Below are 23130 nucleotides of genomic sequence, written 5' to 3'. Positions count from 1 at the left end.
TAAAATTATAAAAGCCTAGTACTTTTTTTTACTGCTAGACCATATTCTTCCATTCTTTTAAATTCTAGAAAGTAATAGGATTGTTGAAACCTAGAACATAACATATCATTGTTCTTTTTATGTCCCCTAAGTATTCTCAAAATAGGGGCAAAAGCTTCAGTGTAAAACAAAATCTCTAAACTACTGAAGATAACTCAGAATAAAAAGAATTTGAGTCCTTTAGGAAGAATTCAATCTACATAACCTCCATTTAATATTAGAAGCAGCAGCTGTGTGTGTAAGAGGAAAACCATATAATAGCTTATGCCATTTTTAACCATGTAAAATAAAATTTAAGTCACAAACACCAATTTTGAATGTATCTTTCAACCTCTACAGGACACAAGGCAATGCTGAAGTTACTAAAACTTCTAATTTTATAATAGCATTTAAATAAAGGTGATGTCAGCTAGGAAGATAGATTTTCAAGGAAAGGCAGATTTATTATTTTATTCAAAACAACAGTAGTTTTCCCTCTAAAGCCTTTTTTGTATTTATTCTATTAGTAAGTTATAATGCATTCTACGTAGTTTATCTGATCAGTTCTGAACCCACCCATAGTTGCCTCTCCTTACATCCATCTGATTGTACCACTTCTGTAGCAAAGCCCAAGGTATCTGCCAATATACAGGTTGTGTAGAGAATACTGTCCCCTGATTCAATTATACTTTTGTATCTCAAAAGTTTTAGAAGTCCTCTCCAGCAAATTGTGTTTCAGTTTAGTTTCTAAAATCATTTCATTTGTGAAGCAGTAGTGTTTCAACCTGAAAGTATTACTGCTATAGTTGTAATTATTGTCCAGTGACTCATCCCCTCCCACACTAGAAAGTAAATTTAAACAACTAATTTGTAAGATACAGATTGCTTTGTGTTAACTGCTTCAAGAAAAAATCACCTTTTTTTGGGGGGGGGTTGGTCAATCAGGTCTGAATTAAAGCTAAGCTGACGACAATGTTCAATTTAAGTTTGTTTAATGCTGATGAAAGACATTCATATAAAGCATCCTCTTTTTTTTCCATATAACCCCATTCTTTGGTGGCAGCTGGGGTTGTGGCTCAGTGGTAGAGTACTTGCCTAGCACAGGCAAGGCCTTGGGTTTAATCCTCAGCACCACATAAATAAATCGAGGTTAAAAAAAAAAGCATTCTTATGTGAAGGATGCTAAATGTTTCTTCATATAAATTATCACTTTGAGGGGCTGGGGTTGCATGTGAGGCACTGGGTTTGATCCTCAGCACCACATATAAATATAAAGGTACTGTGTCCATCTACAACCAAAAAAAGTTTGTTTTTTTTTAAATTATCACTTTGATATACATATTTTATAGTATGAGAAAACAGAAAGAACAATGTATCAGTTTTGCTACATTTTAATAGTAGATTTTAAGGGAGCAACATCAAACATCAGTAACATCAAACAAAAAGGTACTGAGCATTCCACAGGGTACAGAGTAGAGTGCTGCCAAGCACCTTGGAAAGTTTACATGACATGGAGAAGATGAGGCCCTTCTCTTGAGAAGTTTACAGTCTGGAAATTTTGACTACTCAGAGTTTCGGTTGAGTGAACATTTTATTAAGGCAAATTCTTCATTTCCTAGAACTACTGTATACTGAACTATTTTTGCACTTGTGAAATTAACCCAATCCAGATGAAAGAAAAGACTAAATTTGGTTGAGAATTCTTTCAGGCTCATATAGTTTTATTAACATTCATCTAGTAAACAAAACTGACCTAACAGACAACTGAAAAATTAAAGACTAGATCTCTTGAAGTGCAAGGGCTAAAATAACTGTTATTCGTTTTAAAAAGCAAATTGATGGTATGATTAGGGTTTACACTAGTTTAAAAATAGGCCAAGTATTGCATTCCCTTCATGCATTGTTCATTTAAAATAGTGAATATTAAAATACATGGGTTCTACATGTAACCCACAAAAAAGCTCCTCACAAATCTTTATTTTCTGTGTATCAAATATCCACCTTGTGTACTATGACAGTTTTATTTATGTCTCATCAAGTTAAAAGTAATGTAAATAGTGAAATTATAATAGGCTAATAACCTGCATATTTTCATATGAATGTCAATATATCTAAATAGGAAATAAATGGCAGTCGTATCTACCTATATTAAAAAAATAGAATATCTTTCCAGATTTTGCATACTCATCACTTTATAAAGACAAGGTATGCAGGTTTTAAGGTTTCACAATCAGTTGTCAGAAAAACAGCAGTTGTTCCTGCAGTATCTCATTAGCATCTGACTCAATTATTTTTAGATGACATGATTTAGACGATGTAAACCCACTCAAAAATTTGTAATTATTCTGAGAGAGATAGTTTTAATGTTAACCCTAGAATAATTTAATGTTAACCATAGAAACAATAGCAATGTGACATAGAACAACTAATCAACATGACTAAAAATATGCTCACTTTCAGAAAAACAATCTGGTCATCTGGAAAAAAATCACAGCTACAATCTGGGGAACACTCCCATATAAGATATTGATCTGATCAAGGCACACTATTTCTAAGTAGAACTATCAGATGAGGGTGAATTTAGGCCAGCTCTAAGGAACAGCCTAAAAGACAGACCATAACTGATCCAATTTCCTTTCAAAGCAATCTGGTACTATCCTACCCACTTCAATTCAAAAGTTTGAAGTTAATTCAAATCAAAGGACCATATTGGAGCAAAAGTGAGCAAATGTGTAAACTCTAGCACATTCTTATTGCTGTATTAAGTTTGAAGATGAGCATACCTACCACAGCAATATTGTTCCAGGAAGCAGGGTAGGAACAGTGGTAAATTAGGAAACAGACTATTAATTGCACAATTAATAGAAAAGTAAAAACAAGTTTCAAAATCTACAATAAATCTGTATCCAAAGGAGACATAACAATGAGGTGCTGGACTTTAGTTCTGTGGTACAGCTTTGCAATGGACTCACTGGCCTATAGATACGGTTTACTTCCTGCCTCCTGAAGGATGAATATGCTACACAGAGCTATGATGGTTTCTACTGAGTGGTAAAATTCACAGAAATTCCACATTACTCATGTCAGAATCATTCCTTGTACAAAGTTTGATGTAGATGAAGATAAAGTGGTTTCTTGGTCAATAACTGCAATTTCTTTCTTTTAAAGTCAGTGGGTTTCTTGTATCTGTAACCACAATAGAAAGATCATTGTTTAAAATACTTTGATGATTGATCTACTCCAATGTTACATTCTCGATAAGAGGGACTAAGAAGAAACATGAACTAGTAACCATTAGAACAGTATGAATCCTATATGTATATCACTTACAGTTCTATTAGAGTTGGCCCAGGTTTAATCTCATCCATCTCCATGAAAGCAAAACACTTGATGCTGGTAAACCTTTTTTAGGCTTGTAGTGTTTGAATTCAAAGAAGATAGCTGCACCTAAGGAATTAAAACAAACAACATAAGCCAGAGACCACACATTTCTTATGTGTCACCAGAAGCCTATGATTTTACAAAGTAACATGTGTCAAACAGTCTGATGACACAACTGTTGATAACTCACTGTGGCTGTCACTCCAAGCTCTGGTACTAGCATGTCTGAATGACATTTCTCCATATCATTTAATTCTACAAAGTACAACAAAAATGTATAGCAAGAATGTAAGTTATGTACACAGGTAGAATCATAAACTACCAAAGAATATAAAATATTAAATACCACAAGAAAAACAGAAGTTACTTAAGTATCAGCAGTACCTATAGAAATGGTTTCAATAAGCACCTGTATTAGATAGAATAGAAATTTAAGAGTTCCTTTAAAAAAAATTCTACCTTATATCATTTCTCTCCCTCCTGAAACCACGCCCAGATTGTCCTTTCCATATTCTTACAAACTAACTGCCAGTTATAGTATCTTTTTACCCAATGCATCTTATTGAAAGAAAAAAAATAATTCTTTAACTGTTAGAAAGTAATCATTAGGTTCCTAAAAGGACTTAAGGTAATTATTAGGGAACTTGCTTCCTTAACTCTGTATTATGAGAAAAACTTCCCTATCAAATAATATTTAACCACATTATTACACAACTAGATAATGCAACTGCTAATTCTCATTTTAAAAAAAATTTTGATTTGACTTTAAGTCAATATTCATAACTATGTGACATAAGATCTTGTGTTAAGTATACTATGAACACAAACCCAGATAAGTACTGTGTCCTTAAGAAGTCAGTAACTGATAATTACAAACCTTTGGTTAATTTTTCAATATGCTTCTGGAGCTCAATGTCCACATTAAAATGAACATATGTATCTTCTTTTCTTGAAGCCACAGGAGTATCTTGCACAGGAGTTAAATCTATGTCATTCAGATCTGGAGAAACAATTAAGTTTCTGCTTATGAGCATTCACATATACAGACGGAAAATATAGAAACTGCAAAGGTTACAGTTCCTAAAGAGGCATGGAAAGAGCTGAGAGGAGATTCTCAGGCTAAGAGATTCCTATTTGGTGTGAGCAAGTATGTGAGAGTTGTTGAAGTTCATGGGGTATGTGGAGAGAAATGAATATAGACTGGATAGGAGACCTCATGAAGGGGACAAGGAAGCCTTTACATGGCCAAGTGGACAAAACTTGATCTTCATAGTGAAGTGGTAGGAAGCCTTTACATGGCCAAGTGGACAAAACTTGATCTTCATAGTGAAGTGGTAAAAAGAACAAACATGTTTTTTTTTTCCTTAGGGAATAGCCCACTATATATTTCTATGCCAAAAAAAAATCTGGAGTATATAATTTGCCACAATGGAGCTCTGCCACCAATCTCTAACTTTGATCAAGTATATGACTTATTTAGAAAAGCCTTTAAACCTAACCTTATCATAATTTCTCTGTTAAGAACCAAAAATGGATGAGAACAGCCAACAAAAACCCTTTGGTTAATGAATAATTTTTCATATATATTATCTAAATTCTGGTTATACTGTTTACAACATACCCTGAATTTACAACAATCAGATGGCACGTTATATATAGTTTTAATTTTCCGGGTTTAAAAATCTCAGTTTAGTCAAATTCAACATGGACTCATTTAATAACTCCTCAGTGTTTATGTGTTATTCATTTATGTGTCTCAAAAAGCTCAAAAAACAATTTAGTACATTTAATAATTAAAAAAATATTTACATATAAATATTTCAGTATAACATATGCAAAGGTAATTTAACATTTACAACATCATTAAATATTTTTGTGTTTTTAGTATACTTTCTCAATGAGTATGCAGTTTTATAAATGGCCTATCAAACAATGTAAATATTTTCCGGTACACTATATATTTGATAACTGGTAACCTCGGAATTTAAAAGTGTACCAGTATTAGTGCTGTGGATTATGTTCTTTAAATAAATGTTTTTCTTTGTGGTCATATTTTTCTTTTAATTAGCACTAATGAACCCATGGATCTGACTTTATTTCTGCAATTGATAAAAGTTCCTCCATTTAATTTAAGCACCGATCTGTTCCTTTGGTGCAAAACTACAGATTAAAATAAGCCGTTTGTACTAACTATAGTTATTTCTGTAAAATGGTATAATTTATTCCTTAATCACATCATCATCCCACGGGATTGCTTTCAGGGCATGGATGTTATGGATGCACCCTACTTCCCTGTCCCCTGATTTTCATCTGCCTCTGTAGGATTCACCTAAGTAGATACCTCAGTAGCACAGGAAGAAGAAGGGGCTGAAGCAGGAGAGATGGGAAAATAGGACACGGGGCTTTGTGGAGAGAAATGAATATAGACTGGATAGGAGAAGGTGAGGGGTGCTATTGTTAATCTACATCCTGAAGACTGTAGCTGCTGTTAAGGACAATGTGTATGTTTAGTCTGCACATTAGATGGAATCTGAAGAGCAAAAATCTATACAAACTCAAAAGCAAAAGTGAGTGTATAAGTAGGAAATATTTTTTGTAAGTCTTTCGAACTATGTTCTGTTATGATCTCTTCTAGGATTTTGCCTCATTATAGAATGCATTAAAGTAAGTTGTCACATATACAAGACCATCCCCTGTCAAAAACTTTGTCCCATATGAGAAAAAACATAATGCAATTTGCCAGTTATTTACCCTTTATACTAACTGTAATATAGGGATCGATGCACTGTCCAGTGTCTTTCAGACCAATTTTCTCAATCCTGATAGTGAGTAATATCATTCCCGGTTCTGATGGCAACCTTGGTAATAAAGTACCTGGCAACAGAGAAACCTCAGTAAAAGTTAGCTCCACCAACAATTCAGAGTAAATACTTTGACAAACAGAAGATATAGCCTACCTCTTAGGAACTAGCTAGGCATTATGTATTTTTATTTCCGAAATTCATGAACATCTGATGTTATACTTTTTTAGAAAAATATTTAATTTTACACATAATATATCTGCATTTCCCAACCATAAATCACCTTTAAGCAGAAATAATCATTTCTATAATAATAGTATATAGTATGTATAATAAAAGTATGTTAAAAAGATTACTTGAGGAAGCCCAATTATACATAATTGTATAATATGCTCACATAATATTTATATTCCATATGTACTTCTATATTATACTCAGCATCTTAATATGAAGTGGTAGAACAAAGACAAGAAAAGCTTTTAAAATACTTGTTATACTGTTCTAAAGTCTGAGACATTTAATATCAGAGTTGATCAATACATTCTTCTCTTTAGTTACTCCTAATAAAGAAAATAATTTACAATTTGATATTTATGTTTTAATTTAACTATATAGTCTAACTTCTATTCTTCATTCTATTTTGTATGAGTTATTCTCTCAGAAATTAGTACTATACAGACTGCCATATAAAATGGCCATTTGTATAACTGAACATTTTCCCCAAAACCAACTAAAATTTTTAAAACTAAAAACCCACCCAGAACAACATGACAACATTCACCCACCAAGGACATATGAAGGAAGAAATCAACTGTTCAGTATGTTCCCTTTTTTGAAACTAGCAATAGAGAACAGATGCAAATAAGCTGATTTTAATCAAGTATGTATACAGAACCTCAAAATACACTTAACAAAAGATTTTGGTTGATGTTTTTCAAGTTTCTATTCAACAATGTGTTATGCTACTTTTAATGATGAGTTATTTGAAATACATGAAGCAATAAACACACTACATTTGAAAATACACATTTGATTGATGGCAAATGTGGCTTGAGAAAATTTTGGGAGGTGATGGGAATGTTCTGAACTTGTATAGTGATGACAGATGCAAAACTCTATAGAGGTGTCAAAAATCGATGAATTTTATACTTACAGAAGGGAAATGTTATGAAATGCAAATTGTACCTCAACAGTGCTGTTAAAAATGTATTACTTTCTAATATAAACAAATATGAAGACAATACAGACAAATGCAATAATGGGAAGGCCTGGAGGCTGCATTCCACTGTTGCATTAACAAACCTAAATGGGCTCAGGCTGATATCATTAAATATATACATAATACCTTTTATGCATCTTTTTTGATTGACAAATGAGGGTACTTTTAGAAGAGGGGCTTGTACCTGGACATCTGGGATGAACTTCAGAGAGTTAAGAAACACCTCTGAAATTTTATGAAAAATGTGAATATGTATACATTTATATTTATATACATACATATTCACATGTATGTATATCATATATGAATTTTTCTGCAGAAAAGTTCATTCTATTATGTAGTACATGGCTGTATAAATATGCTACAGTTTATGTACACATTCTTGTGTTGATAGACATTTGAATTACTTCAAGTGTTTGGATATAGTTAACAAGGCTATAATAAATACTCTTCTGAACATCTTCTGGTTCCCATAAGCACCCATTTCTGAAACAGAGGAATCACTAAGTCACCTGGCATGTTACCTCCATACCTACTATGTAATGACAATCCATTTCCCAAGGTGGTTGTGCCAATTTTTATTCCTAGCCCAAGTGCAGTAGTGTTCCCATTGCTCCACATCCTCACTAGGTACTGTTTTCTCAGATTCTTCATGTTAGCCAATTTTGGTATAAAGAGATCAATCATTTTAATTTGCATTCCTCTGAAGATTAATAAGGTTGAGCACCTTTTAGAATAAATCAAATATATGATTTCCTCTTTTCTGAAGTGTGTTCAATTATTTTGCTCGATTTTTTATTGAGATATCTATCTTATTGAGCTGTAGGAGGTCTCTATTATTTTGCTGGACAAATATTTTACAAATAGCTTCTTAGTACTTTTCCTTTATAAAGACTTTTTGTTGAAGTAGAGCATATACATTTTAAAATGTACAAATTGTTAGTACAGTTTGCTGAACTTCCACAAAGTGAATACACCTGTATAACTAGTATCAGATCTAGGAAAGATATGATCAGCCTCCTGGGAGTGTCCTTCCCCCCACCATATCCAATTCACTCTTCCAAAAGATAGCAACCATTGCTAACTTCTAACACCAAGTATTAGTTTTGAATGTTAAGAATGACTTTTCTCTGCCATGGTGTCTTCTGATTATGATAAATACTTACTGCTAGTAATATCAAATTTCTTAATATCTTCCTTTACTATCAGTGCTTTTTATGTCATATTTAAGACAACTTACCCCACTCCAAAATCATAAAGGTATTATCTTGAAAGCATTTTATTGTTTTGCCATTCACACTTAATTCCATATGTCACACAGAATTATTGACTATGGTGTATAGTAGGGGCTTTAATTTCATTCAATTTCACATAAATACTCAATTGTCTCAGCACTACTCATTAAAAAGACTGACATTTTCCACCACTGATCTGCAGTCCCACTTCAATCATAAATCATGTGGCAATCACTTTCTGAGTTTTCTATTCTGTCTTACCGGACTGTTTATCCTCTTACCACTAATACAGTATCTTCATTCTATAGCTGCAATAAAAATTCAGATGAGTTTCAGAAAGAGTCTATCTTTATAAACTGCTTCTTCTAATTTATGAACTAGTATATATCTTTACATTTTAAAAAATCATTACAATTATTTAATAGAATTTTATTTGACCTAAAAGCCTTCAGAAATAAAGACCTAGAGATCCAGGGAAAACTCCTGTTTTTATGTTTATGTTCCCTGAAGAATGGATGGCTATGTAGAAATGACTGGAAAAGGGGGTGTGAGCTAATGGTAAAAGGCTGCCAGGGTCCCAGCAAGCCCTGTCTGGTCAGATTCTTCTTGGCCTCTCTGTATAGCCTTCTTTCCTTCTGGACCTAAGGCAGGTCCTGTCTGGAATGAGGGTTTTTAAGAGAGGGGGGAAGGGAGGGTAGGGGGACAGGAAGGGAATAGCAGGGAAGGAAGGAAAGAGAGAGGGAGAGAGAGAGAGAGAGAGAGAAAGAGAGAGAGAGAGAGAGAGAGAGAGAGAGAGAGAGAGAGAGAGAGCACTTTCTAGGTTTTATGACTGGCTTTGGGAGAGAAGGGTGAACGGACAGGAGGGCAGGAGGAAAGCAAAGGCTTTGCTGCTGAGCTTGCTTTTGAGATTCCAATCTCCTTCAGTTAGAAGTTCTCAGCAGGCCAAACCCCACCCTTTGGGTTATCATATTCTGATCTGACCCTGCCCAACTTCCCCCTCTCCCTCCCTCCTCCTCCCTTTCTCCTTTTAAGAAGGGAATGTGTAGATCTTTCCATCTTTTAAGATCTTCTTTGATTTCTCTCTTTAGGGTTCTGTAGTTTTTATTGTATAGATCTTTGACTTCTTTAATTGATTCTCAAGTATCATTTTTTTGAGGTTATTGTGAATGGAGTAGTTTTCCTCATTTCCTTCTCAGAGGCTTTGTCACTGATATACAGAAATGCCTTTGATTTATGGGTGTTGATTTATATCCTGCTCCTTTGCTGAATTCATTTACTATTTCTGGAAAGATCTACCTTGCTCTTGGATAGGCAGAATTAATATTATCAAAATGACCAAACTACCAAAAGCACTATATAGATTTAATGCAATTCCAATCAAAATCTCAATGGCATTCCTCATAGAAATAGAAAAGGCAATCATGAAATTCATCTGGAAAAATAAGAGACCAAGAATAGCTAAAGAAATCCTTATCAGGAAGAGTGAAGCAGGGAGTATCGCTATATGAGACCCTAAACTATACTACAGAGCAATAGTAACAAAAACAGCTTGGTTTTGGCACTAAAACAGACTGGTAGACCAATGGTACAGAATAGAGGACACAGAGACTAACCCACAAAATTACAATCATCTTATTTTAGACTAAGGTGCCAAAAACATGCACTGGAGAAAAGATAGCATTTTCAACAAATGGTGCTGGGAAAACTGGAAATCCATATGCAACAAAATGGAATTAAACTCATAAATCTCACCATGCACAAAACTTAACTCAAAATGGATCAAGGACCTAAAAATTAAGCCAGAGACTCTTCGTCTAACAGAAGAAAAAAGTAGGCCCTAATCTTCATCATGTGGGTTAGGCCCCAACTTCCTTAATAAGACTCTTATGGCACAAGAATTAAAACCAGGAATCAATAAATGGGATGGATTCAAACTAAAAAGTTTTTTTTCTCAGCAAAAGAAAACAATCCGTGAGGTGAACAGAGAGCCTACATCTGGGAGAAAATTTTTACCCCTCACACATCAGATAGAGCACTAATCTCTAGGGTATATAAAGAACTCAAAAAGCTAAGCACTGAAAAAACAAGTAACCCAATCAAAAAATGGGCCAAGGACTTGAACAAACACTTCTCAGAAGAGGATATACAATCAATCAACAAATATATGAAAAAAATTTCAACATCTCTAGCAATCAGAGAAATGCAAATCAAAACTAAGATACAACTCCAGTCAGAATGGCAGCTATTATGAAGACAAACAACAATAAGTATTGGAGAGGATGTGGGGAAAAAGGTACACTCATACATTGCTGGTGGGACTGCAAATTGGTGCAGCCAATCTGGAAAGCAGTATGGAGATTCCTTGGAAATCTGGGAATGGAACCACCATTTGACCAAGCTATTCCTCTCCTTGGACTATACCCAAAGGACTTAAAAACAACATACTACAGGGACACAGCCTCATCAATGTTTATAGCAGCACAATTCACAATAGCTAAACTGTGGAGCCAACCTACATGCCCTTCAGTGGATGAATGGATTTTTAAAAATGTGGCATATATACACTATGAACGTTTTTTAAAGAGAATAAAATTATGGCATTTGCAGGTAAATGGATGGCATTGGAGAAGATAACGCTAAGTGAAGTTAGTCAATCCCCAAAAAACAAATGCCAAATGTTTTCTCTGATATAAGGAGGCTGACTCATAATAGGGTAGGGAAGAGGAAAATGGGATGAATAGATGGATTTTAGATAGGGAAGAGGGGAGTGAGGGAAAGGGAGGAGGCAGGGGATTAGCCTCCTAATGAATGTGGAATGAATGTGATGGACATCATTATCCAAAGTACATGTCTGAAGACACATATTGGATGTCAACCTACTTTATATACAAACAGGGATATGAAAAATTGTGGTATATATGTGTAATAAGAATTGTAATGCAAAAAAAACAAGTATATGTATAACGTGAATTGGCATGAACATACTTTATACAAAGATAAAAAAATGTGCTCTATATGTGTAATAAGAATTGTAATACACTCCATTGTCATGTATTAAAAAAAAATAAAATCAATAAAAGAAAAAAAAGGGAATGGGGAGTGGGTAGGGAAAAACTGTGGAATGAAACCAAATTAACTTTTCAATGCACATATGTGAATATACTACAATGAAACTCATCATTTTGAACATCTATAACATACTAATTTTAAAAAATGTAAATAAATAGATCAGTAAAGTAGATGAAAGGGAACAGTGGGAGGGAGGATGGGGAGGGTGAAGGGACTGAATTGAAGCAAATTATATCCCATGCATTTATAATTAGTCCAAATGAATCTAATGAACAAATGAAAAAAAGAATAATGACTTCACTGTTTTTATAAAATGCATTCTCATAAACAATTCAATTGAGAGAAATGAAAAAAGTAAAAGAGAATGTACAATTCAACATCTCACCATCCATAACAATTATTAAGTCACTCTTCCATCTTTTTCCCTAATTTCAAGATTGCTCCAGTTTCCATTTTCTTTTTGATATTCTTTTATTTCTTTCAATAAAGGTTTATTTTCTACATAAAATTCTTATATTTCTTTTGTTGAATTTATAATAAGGTCCTTGATATTATTTAATACTACTATAAATATTATAATAGTTCATTTTCTAAGCAACTATTACTTGTTTGAGATAAAATTGATTTGTCTGTACAGATTTTCTATCCAGGAACCACATTATCTTATTAATGAGTTATGAATAGTTTTTTTGCATATATTCTCTATATATTCATAAATGTGCAAATAAAGAACATCCCCCCTTTTATATTTCATTTTCTTTTCCTAGTGCAGTAGCTAGAGCTTCCAAAACAATGCTGATGAACAGAAGTAATAGACACTCTTGTTTTGTTCAAATTCATCATTAAACGATTTTGGGCTGTAAATGTCATGTAGCCATGTTTTATCAGGTTAAGGATGTTTTTCTGTTCTTTGACAAGAATTGTTTAAAATCAAGGCTGTATTTCAAACTTAACTGAAAACTTTTTCTGCATTGTTGACAACTTTATGAAATCTTTCCCCTTAATCTGCTAATGTGAACTACCTTGATAAATTCTGCTAACAATAATTTGAAAAATCACTCATTAGTTCATGGAGATTTTCTGAATTATTTTCTACAGCATCCTATGTTTATTCAGTCAATCTTCATATGGCAGTTACTTTATTTCTAACTTTTTATCATTATAAAAAACACCTAAACAGAGAATCTTGTGTATATGCAAATGTTTCCTCCTCTTTTTCCTGTATTTTGGGGGTGCATCTTCAGAGTAAATTCTCAGGAATGGGATTGCTAAGGAAAAAATATGTACTTATATGTTGTTAGAGAATGCTCAATTCCCCTCCAAAGGAACCTCACCATTTTTCTGTTCCCACCAGTGATTAATAAGTACCTATTTCCCCTAAGACTCACCAACAGTAGCTTTAATTTCTGTTTTTTATTAAAAATAAAGTTGAGTATCTTTTTATGTTTAACGGATGTTTTTTAAATGTATGTGTGTGTGTGTGTGTGTGTGTGTGTGTGCGCATGCACGCTCGTGAGCTCGCTCATATTGTCTGTTCCTCTCATGTATTCTGCTTTGGTTATTACAATTAAAATTTTTCTTTATATATTAAGAATGTTGGGTTGGGATGTAGCTCAGTGGCAAAGTGTCTGCCTTGCATTTGCAAAATACTGGATTCAAACCCCAGTTCTAAAAAAGACAAAAAAAGAACCCACCCCACCCCACCCCCCAAAACCCCCAAGAATGTTACTTCTTTTATGTATTACCTCTTTACTACCTTTTTTGACATTCAAAAGATGATTGCTTTACAACTTTCAAAGTCTTTTTGATGTTAAGATTATTTTTTTCCAAGTTGATATTAAACTTGTTGTTACTTTGGGGTGAGTCAATTTTATAACCTGTCATCATCTAGGTCTTTCAGTTAAAATGGTAGGGCTGATGCTACATTCCTTACCAACAATCTTTTTGCCTGAGACTACACAGTAAGGTTTAATGTAATCATTATGCTTCAAATAATTTAATATGGAGGCAGTGATTTCAAGTCTGAATTTCTTGTTTAATTCAAGGTAGAATGTCAAACATTGTGTTCCATGATGAAGGAAGCTGAGTGTAATTAAGATCATAGATTACATAGAAAGGTGCCTATTTAAGGTGTTTCAGAATGGTCTATGATGTGCTCTCTCTCTCTGCATGGTCAACTCCTACATACTCAGTGAGTCCTAAATCTGGCTAGATTTATTGAACTCCCTCAGCCCTTCTTTTTTGCCAACCTATGACATTGGTGCACATCTCTAATCATAATCATGTGCTTTTGGCTCTGTCTTGCTGACTACACAATAAGCATCCTGAAAGGTGTGGGAACTGTTCCTTTTGTAGTATGCACAAGGAATAAACAGATCTTTGTTGAAGAAATATTTTATTGAATGAATGACTGAATTTCCAGTTCTAGAGGTTATCATGCTCTAGTAAACAAATGGCTAGAGAATCTATATCAATGAGTGAAGAAATAATAAACATAAAAGAAGATCAAATGCTAAAATAATACCATACCATCTATATGCATGTTTTTGCATCAAAGATAAAACCATGATAGTTGTAAATTGAGCCAATGCATTAAAAGGAAGATTTCTAAGTGAAGAATTAACATATCCAATTACATAGTGTAATATGAGAACAAGTCAACTACATTCATAAAATTCGAAGACTAACAAGGATAAGAAAGAAATCACTACACACAATCCAGTGTAAACTGTGCTATTCCAGCTAGATCATCTGCTCTCAGATCTAGAGCAAAGATCAGAAGAAATGTTCTTCCACATGGAATTGCTATGTAAATAAGAAATAGCTAACACTTGTGAGTATTTGTGATGTGCCACATACTGTCCTAATCCTCTCATCTAATCCTCACAACAATAGTTTAGTTCTATTTTTCAGAGGTGAAAAGTGAGGCATAGAAAAACAAATTATCCATAATCACACAGAAGTTTGGCTACAGAGTCCATGCTTTTAACCATCATGTCTCATTTTAACATCTTTATTTTAATTGTCCCTAAAGCCTTAAAAAGAACTGCAGGAGAACCTCCCCATCTCAAGCTTCTGCAAAGTTCCTTTTGCCATGTAAACATAACAGTCACAGGTTCCCAGGATTAGAATATAGACATTTTTGTGAGGCCACTATTTATGCCTCATACTTTTAAATATGGAAAACTCTAAATGGCTACAGCTGTCCAAACCAAGTTTTCAATAACATCCCATGGATGTTATTGAGCTGTCACTAAGAACTCCAAGTAAGGGAGTGATTAAAAAAGAGTAACATTTGAACTTTGTACACTGGGCAATGCACATTCACAGGAATGGACAGAGACTGAGCAGCCCAGATAGCAATATGATAGGTCTTTAACACTCATATAGCAGTGAGCAGCAGGACTGTGTTCATTTGGTTAATTCCACTTTCAGTTTGTACTGCAAGACAAAGGAAGCCATTGGTAGCTGGTGAGCCCCAAGTTGTACTGAACACAGAAAGCATGGCTTTTTCTGACTTATCTGCCCCCAACCACCTCTTATGCACCAACCAGAGCAAGCATGCTCTCACTGGTGTCAAAAAGAGTTGGAAGGAATTACTCAATTCAGTGTGATTTTCTGCGAGAGGAAGATTCTAAGCCTAAACCTAAAGACAACTCTGATAAAGTAATGACAATGAATTAGAAGGTTTGGAACCATTTTACCACACTACTGTAATAGGGGATACCAAAAAGTCCATCTTGTTGATGGAAACTGTTTATTAACAGGTGGTACTTGGGTAAAAACTCAAGTTGTTCTATTTCATTGTGCTTCATCTGTGGAAAACAATTTGTGAAGGTAGCTATGGATCCCCCAAATGGCTGTTTGTTAAACATAGACAAGTTCCCTCAAGAATGTTTAAAAACTGTGTAAAAGCGTCTGACCTAGCCAAGAATGTTAGCATAAAAGCGTCTGACCTAGCCACTGCCACTGTGGAGAGGAAAGGGAATTGTGCAAGTAAGGCCTCTGCCTCTGCTGGGCACCCCACAGCACTGACACAGACCAAGCAATGAAGCACCACTCTACCTGCAACAGGTACAGAAAAACAATGGGAGAACATCTGAAGCCCCCCACCCCCAGCCCATAACTTCTTTGTTCCAAGAGGATGCTGAGAAAAATGAAGGTCTAAGTATCAAGTAGGATGGCCATAGAGATCATGGAGAATCAGACAATGAAAGGACCACCAGCCTGAGGATGAGTCTGGAGTGACATGGATATGAAGGTCAATGGGATCCTTAAGACCCTGTCCTCACATGCAGAAGAGGAAGTCATTCTTTTCTTTCAACTTTTTTATTTTTGCTTTTTAAAAATTTCTATTGTTTATATCTCATATCATACTATAAGGACAATTTCTAGTCCAAAATTGGAAATGGCATGACAGTCTTTGTTCCAAAATAGTACATCATTGTCTAGGTCAGAACATTAAAAGAGGAAAATTACCAAAGATTATATTTTTTAAAACACGGATTTGAATTTGCTTTTTACATGATATTGTACAAATGTTTGTCACAGGCATTTACTTCAATAAGAGGTGAGTCAGTCTTCATTTTGCCTTGGTGCTTGGTAAATTAAATGTCATGAATAAGGAGTACAAAATTTGTTGTCCATACTTTTAGGACAGAGATGAACCTGATATCTAAAATGTAAACTAAGCATTATTATATGTGTGTGATTATATATTTATGTCTTCTTTGTTTTAGATTTATCATACTTGTAATTAAATTCAGATGTTTGATACTACCAATTCAAAGTCTGTCACACACATTTTTTAAGTGCACATTTCTTTGTAATTTTAGAATCCAATAAAAATGATATATATAAAATAATATTTTCTATTATTTTGGGATAATTTTAACATAATTTAAAATAATGGTATTATCAAATCATTATTTGGTCATAACATTTTGTAAATGGCACAAAACATGAAATGGGTCTTAAAAATCTAGCAAGAGAAAAATTTTGCAATTTGTACTGCACATCTGCAATTTGTACACACATACAAATTGTGTGAAAATATGAAAACACATGCACAATTTCTTTTGGTTGGTAACTGATTAGTAGTTGAGAAACTGGTCCAACCTTTCAAGATAAAGAGTAAAATCATAAGAAGTTTGTTCACTTTGAAATTATATTAAAAGTTTGATAAAAATCTTAGGGGTCTTTAGCATTCAAATAATAATATTTCTAGGTCTGTGAAAAATTATACCTGATTAAAGTTGTTTGTATATAAGTTATATGAATATATTCTTGTTTTTATTTTCTTTATTGATTGGTACTAGAAATATGTATTTTTCTGTGTTCAGAAATATGTGATTTGGATAATGGCTGAATTCTTAAGTGTAACCATCATATCTGGAAAAAAATAATAAATACTCTCACAAAACCTAAGATGAATCAGTGGGTATATGCTTCATACACAGATGCCATTTAGCATGCAAGGAAGAGTTACTACAGGTGTTGGGTTAAAAATTTGAGTGGCCAGAGGACTTTCAAGACAAAGCAGGCCAGATGTTGCTTAGAGCCTTGATGAAGAGCATACTCAATAGACATTTCCTATAAATCAATTTCTGCAAAGCTCTGGAGAAAACCTTTTGACTTTAAGTGACAAGATTCATGGATTAAAAAAAAACTTAGCCAGACTTAGTAGTGCATGCCTGTAATCCCAGGAACTTGGCAAGTTAAGGCAGGAGAGGCCAGCCTGGGCAACTTAGCAAAACCCTGTTTCAAAATAAAAAAAAATAAGTCAAAGAGCTGGGGATGTAGCTATGTGGTAGAGCACCCCAGACTTCAATCCCCAGTACTACAAACAAACAAGACAAATTATAAAAAAGAAATCTTAAAATGTTTCCAAAACTGCTTGAGAGTAATAGAATATTAACAAGCCTTAAAACTATTGAAAAATAGCTAGGAGAACTTCCAGATAACATTGAATGGTATTTTCCTTTCCTTTCAATATAAGTACATGACTGGATGAGGGACTCTGGCCGTGACTGTTCGGCTCAGTCTGAGAATTTGAGACTTTGAGAGAAAGGAAGTGCACAGAGAGCCAGAGTTTAACTGCACACTTTGGTGGTATTTACTGCTTAACCCTAAATATATTCTGAAATTCTGTGAAATAAGGATGCCCTAATATTCATGGAACAGCAATGAATATTTTGTTGCAGTTTTCAACTTCCTATATGCATGAGTAAGAAAAACACTGCACTTTAGCTGAAAATGAAATCCATATTTGCTTAACTCTCAAGTTCAACTCAGAATTGAATATTTATGCAGGAAAGAAACAAGTACAGGCTTGATATTAAAGAAGTAAGATTCACTCTTCATTTTGAGTTTCAAAAAACAGTTTTTGTACATATCTAAGACTATATAAAAGATGAATAACCAATACAAATCTAGAATAATTTTGAGATTGCTAGGCTTATGTTTAGGTCACTCAGAAATGTTTTTTTAAATTTTGTCTAAAATTGTGTCATGGCTATTTGTGCATGTGGTACTAGGAAACAAATGTAGGGCTTCACACAGGTGAGGCAAGCACCCTACCACTGAGCTACATCCCTAGTTCTTTCTATTTTGAGACAAAGTCTCTCTAAGTTGCCCCCACTGGCCTCATATTTGCAATCCTCCTGCCTCAATTTCTTAAGTAGCTAGGATTATAAGCATATAATCCTGATCAGCTATTTTTTTATTTGTATTACTTTGGTTTATCATTTAGAAGCTTTAATATTCAACATGATAAATAAGTTTTCAGGTAATAAATAATAGGTTATAAATTTATATCCTCTATTTAAATGAAATCTACTGAGATTACCTTAAGAAAATTAAACTTCTATTTGTACTTAAGCCAGTTAGTGTTTAAAGCAGTACACAAAAGTTACTGTTTGTCTTATGAGAATTGAAGGCTTTGAAAATGATATTAATGTCAAAGAAAGGTTTAACAATTTTTTATTCTTTTCAAGAAAGGTTGGATAAAAATTCATTTTTAATTTTAAATGGGAATAAACTACTCTTGGTCATACCACAGTCATATATTATACTTCATCTCATTAGCTTAACAGTAGTAGTGTTTAGCATGTGTGTTTGTCAAAACTCATAAAGCTGCACACTAAAAAAAGATGCCTTTTATATATGTAAGGGACACCTTAATCAATATTTTTTCAAAAGATCATAATAAGCTAGATGCTATGGCACAAGCCTGTAATCCATGTGACTTGGGAGGCTGAGGCAGGAGGATCCAAAGTTTAAGACTAATCTCAGCAACTCAGTGAGGCCCTCAGCAACTAAGTGAAATCCTGTCTCAAAATGAAAAATAAAAAGGGCTGAGGATGTGGCTCACTGGTAAAGTACCCCTGTGTTAAATCCTCAGTACCAAAAAAAAAAAATACAACAAACTTACAATTATATAAATTACATAAAATAAAGATAATAAAAATGTTATAATTCTTAGGAGCACCCTGCCATGATAATATAGACACAACAGCCTTATCATGAATGAAATCTTCGATGTCCACAGTATAACAATTTTCCCCATTCTACAATTAAGTTAAAGGTCAAATTGTCCTTCAATGACATTTTTAATTTTATAATGACACAGGCCTTGGAAAATATGATCGAAAATCAAATATAGCCAATTGAACTATATGTACTCTTTCTTACTTTGAGGAAAATAATTCAGGGAATAGAAAGGTTTAGTGAGCTTTCTGTATCTCTGAAATAAAATACCAAAATGCTACATCAGAATACAAAAATCTAATTACTTTGGGCTTAATCTTTCATAGCAAATAGACTTAATTTACAGAGTTTCTTTTCAACTCAGCAACCTGAAACCCATAAAGTCCTTAATCTGTCCATTTCATGACTTACATCATCTGCTTCAAGGATCTTGTTTGCTACAGAAGTATAGCTAGTGAACAAATAATCAAACCAGAAACTTATAGAACTGGAATCTATTTCAAGTACAGCATGTGGTTTGAAAAGGAAATAAAAAATACAGAAAAATTTTAGCAAATTTATTTACCTCATCATCTCAGCAATTTTGAAATTTCCTACAAATATGACAAGTAAAATATAGCTCTTTCTTCATAAGGACAAACAGATTGGAAATAATTACCTTGTATCAAAGAAACGCTAACAATAACATTTTATAGTGACTGTAATTTTTCCAATAACCCTATGGTGTAGGACTGTTAGCACCATTTAGAAGTGATAATGAAAATACAGTAGCCACCACTACCCCAGCAAATGAAAAGTATCATGCCAAATGCTTTGTATGTGGTGCCTTAATTTTCATTGTAACCCTATGAATTAGGCATTGTCAACATCTCCTTTTATAAAGAAAAAAGTACAGTCACTTAACTACTGATTGGCAGATGTTAGACTCAAAAGCACAGGTATCTTGTTTGTCTAAGCCTATACTGTTTATATTTCAAACGTCTTCTACCAAAGAGTATTTAAATTTCTGGAATATGACTTTAATTATGAGGTTTTCTGGATGATATGTATATTATATTTAATTATACCATAAAGCATAAAAAATGCATCACAATAGTACAGTGTTATTTCCACACTTCCAAAAAATGAACTAGTTCATCAGAAGTAAAAACTGTGCACTGTATAAGAACAGAAGAAATTATAGAAGTGGAAGAGGCAAAAAATTCACTCAGGGTGCTTGACTAGGGTATTTTACAACCTTGTCAAGATCTTCCACAAATAAAAAGAACTTGCTATGTATTCTTTATTTCCCTGTTAAGGGCAACTGTATAATATCTGTTCCTCCAGGTCCAGGTTTCACAATCATATATGATTATTTAAAGAACAGCTAGATATATAAAGAAAAGAATTAACATAGCAAACAGTTACTCTAGAAAGCCTACTTACAATGTTGGTCCATGGCTAGCATCTGGGAACCTGGAATTCAGCAGGATTCCCATCATGCCCTGTTAAGAAGATCACTGTGCCTAAACCGTCCATGCAAACAATATGGTTTGTGCTGAACACTTGCTTTCTTCCTGGAGTCTGTAGTTTTGATTCATGCTAACCCCAATAAGTGTCTTGTGCACTGAATCTCTACAGTGTTTCCCCAATAGACAATATTTTTCATTTTACAGGTGTGAAATAATGTTGAGAGAATCAAGTACATATTTGACTCTGCTGGGAGAGGACTCTTAGAAGTTTGGTTTCCTCTGGAATTTGCCTGTGTGCTTTTACCCTTTGCTGATTTTGTTCTTGTGTTTTCTTGTTGTAATGACTCAGAATACAACTGTGAGTACAGCTATATGCTGAGTCCTGTGGGTCTTCCTAGCCAATCACTAAACACGGGATGTTTTGAGGATCCCTGACAAAAATAGTAAGATACTTTCACAATAAACCATTAGCTACCGCTATCAGAATGGCCATGATAATTTGCTTAAGATTGGAAAACCTGGAGATGTTTTACCCACCACTAACAAGTACAAAAGTAAGTTCCAAACACCTGACCTTGAATTATATAATGTACATTTTTTTGTACCCACCAGGCACTCTAGCAGGAAAAGAATCAGGAGACCCTGCTCCAGCACCACCTTCTTCTTCATCTTCTTCAAATTCCAAATGCTCTTCCTCACCAGGGGCTGAAATTCTCCTATATAAAAAAGGACAGAAAAATTAGTGAGCTACTCCACTTAATACACCAGCTAACCCTCATAGCCACTAACTTCCCAGATAAGATGCTGATTATTAGGTTAATGTTGATATAAATGTCAATGTCAATCATCTCATTGCTACCAATGGTATCAGCCATATCACCAATACCAAATTTGATAGGGAAAAAATACAGAAATATTTGAAAAACAGGCATAAAATAGATAATAAAATCAGAAGATAAAATATGGATGCTTATTTATTTACCTTAATGGGACAGGCTGAACATCAAATGGAAATTCTTTATTATATGTGAGAATATTCTTTAGGACTAGAAAAAATACATAGACCAACATTAGACTTATATCATAATCTTAGACTTATATATTAGTTAGTCTTATATGTTATATCTTAAATTGATACTTTTAATCATATTTTATAGTGTATTAACCACACATTAATATATGTATTTTAAATTCCGAGCTTCACTATCATTTCAAGACTCTGCAATTGACTACTGAATGTCATAGCAAAATAAAAATGTCTATTGAGGACTACAGGTACCAGTATTTTCAGAGTACTGTAAGATCTCCAAGGAAAGTCTCAGAGCCCTCATAGAAAATGAACCATAAAATAGTTCTCCAATGTACAAGGTCCTAGGTGATATGAGGTACCAGTGAAAGAGAATACCTCTTCTCCTGAAGTATTTTAATTAAAAGATTGATACTGAAGATGACTAATTAAAGAGAAATAGATAATCACATCTTATGCTTTATCCTCAGTAGATTTTCCTCAATACTTATCACACTGGTAAGGTTTGTAGAAGCAAGGTTATAATTCTAATATTCCTTTTATGATGAAATTTATTGTATATGTGTAAATACATATATACATGCATATATATATTTTTTTACACGTGTGTACACACACATACACATACACACACACACACACACACACACACAGCAGACTTTCTCCTCAGGGAAGTCATCAAACAACATAATGCTATCACCTCTTGTGTCCTGGTTGATTACTTTCTGGCATGTAAGCCTACAGACAGATGTTCTACAATTCTATCTGTATCTGGAAAAGTATTTTATGAAATTTATTGTTTCATTCCCCAATTTATGGGTTCCTAGTGACTACCTGCAATTATTTCAAGGTGAATATTTAGCATTATTAATTGTGCAACCCATGGTTTTTACTCTAATTACTCAGACTTTAATTTTGGAGTCTTGCAGATTTGAGTTAAAAGGAGTATGGCATATTGGATTCCTAAATAAGGAAATTCAAAAAGAACAGGTTGTAATTACATAACTTATTCCAATAGGAGTCAATCATCCAGTGAGAAAAAAGTTGGAAACTTGTACCTAGATTCTCATTACTCACTCTTATTCTCTCTCCCTTTAGCTCTTCCTCATCCTTTATCTCTTTCTTCATCTCAATAAATGCATACCGAGTACTCACAATGTTCCAATCACTGTTTTAGGTGCTAAAGATACACACAGTTATCAAGAACTCATATCTGGACCTTAGACCTTACTAAGGAAAAGTAGACAATAAATATGCCAACAAATAAACAAGATAATGTAAGATTGATTAGTGGTATGAAGGATACAAACAGGATGCTGTGTAAAAGCAGAGAGAACTTGGTGGAGTAGCTAAGGTAGACAGGGTGCCTTTCAAAACTATACTATAAGAAGACATTTGAGCCAAGACCTGAGATGAGAGGAATCATCCACAAGTGGCTCTA

General features: G+C 33.8%; 1 pseudogene; it reads right to left on the bottom strand.

Moving 5' to 3' along the window:
• Positions 1–3344: 3344 nt before the first annotated feature.
• Positions 3345–21733, bottom strand: LOC144372726 (axin interactor, dorsalization-associated protein-like; annotated as a pseudogene).
• Positions 21734–23130: the final 1397 nt, after the last annotated feature.

Source organism: Ictidomys tridecemlineatus, unplaced genomic scaffold (genome assembly GCF_052094955.1).
Source record: "Ictidomys tridecemlineatus isolate mIctTri1 unplaced genomic scaffold, mIctTri1.hap1 Scaffold_150, whole genome shotgun sequence".
NCBI classification, from domain to species: domain Eukaryota; kingdom Metazoa; phylum Chordata; class Mammalia; order Rodentia; family Sciuridae; genus Ictidomys; species Ictidomys tridecemlineatus.
The sequence above is the reverse complement of the archived record's forward strand: the minus strand, read 5'-3'. Positions and strand labels throughout refer to the sequence as shown.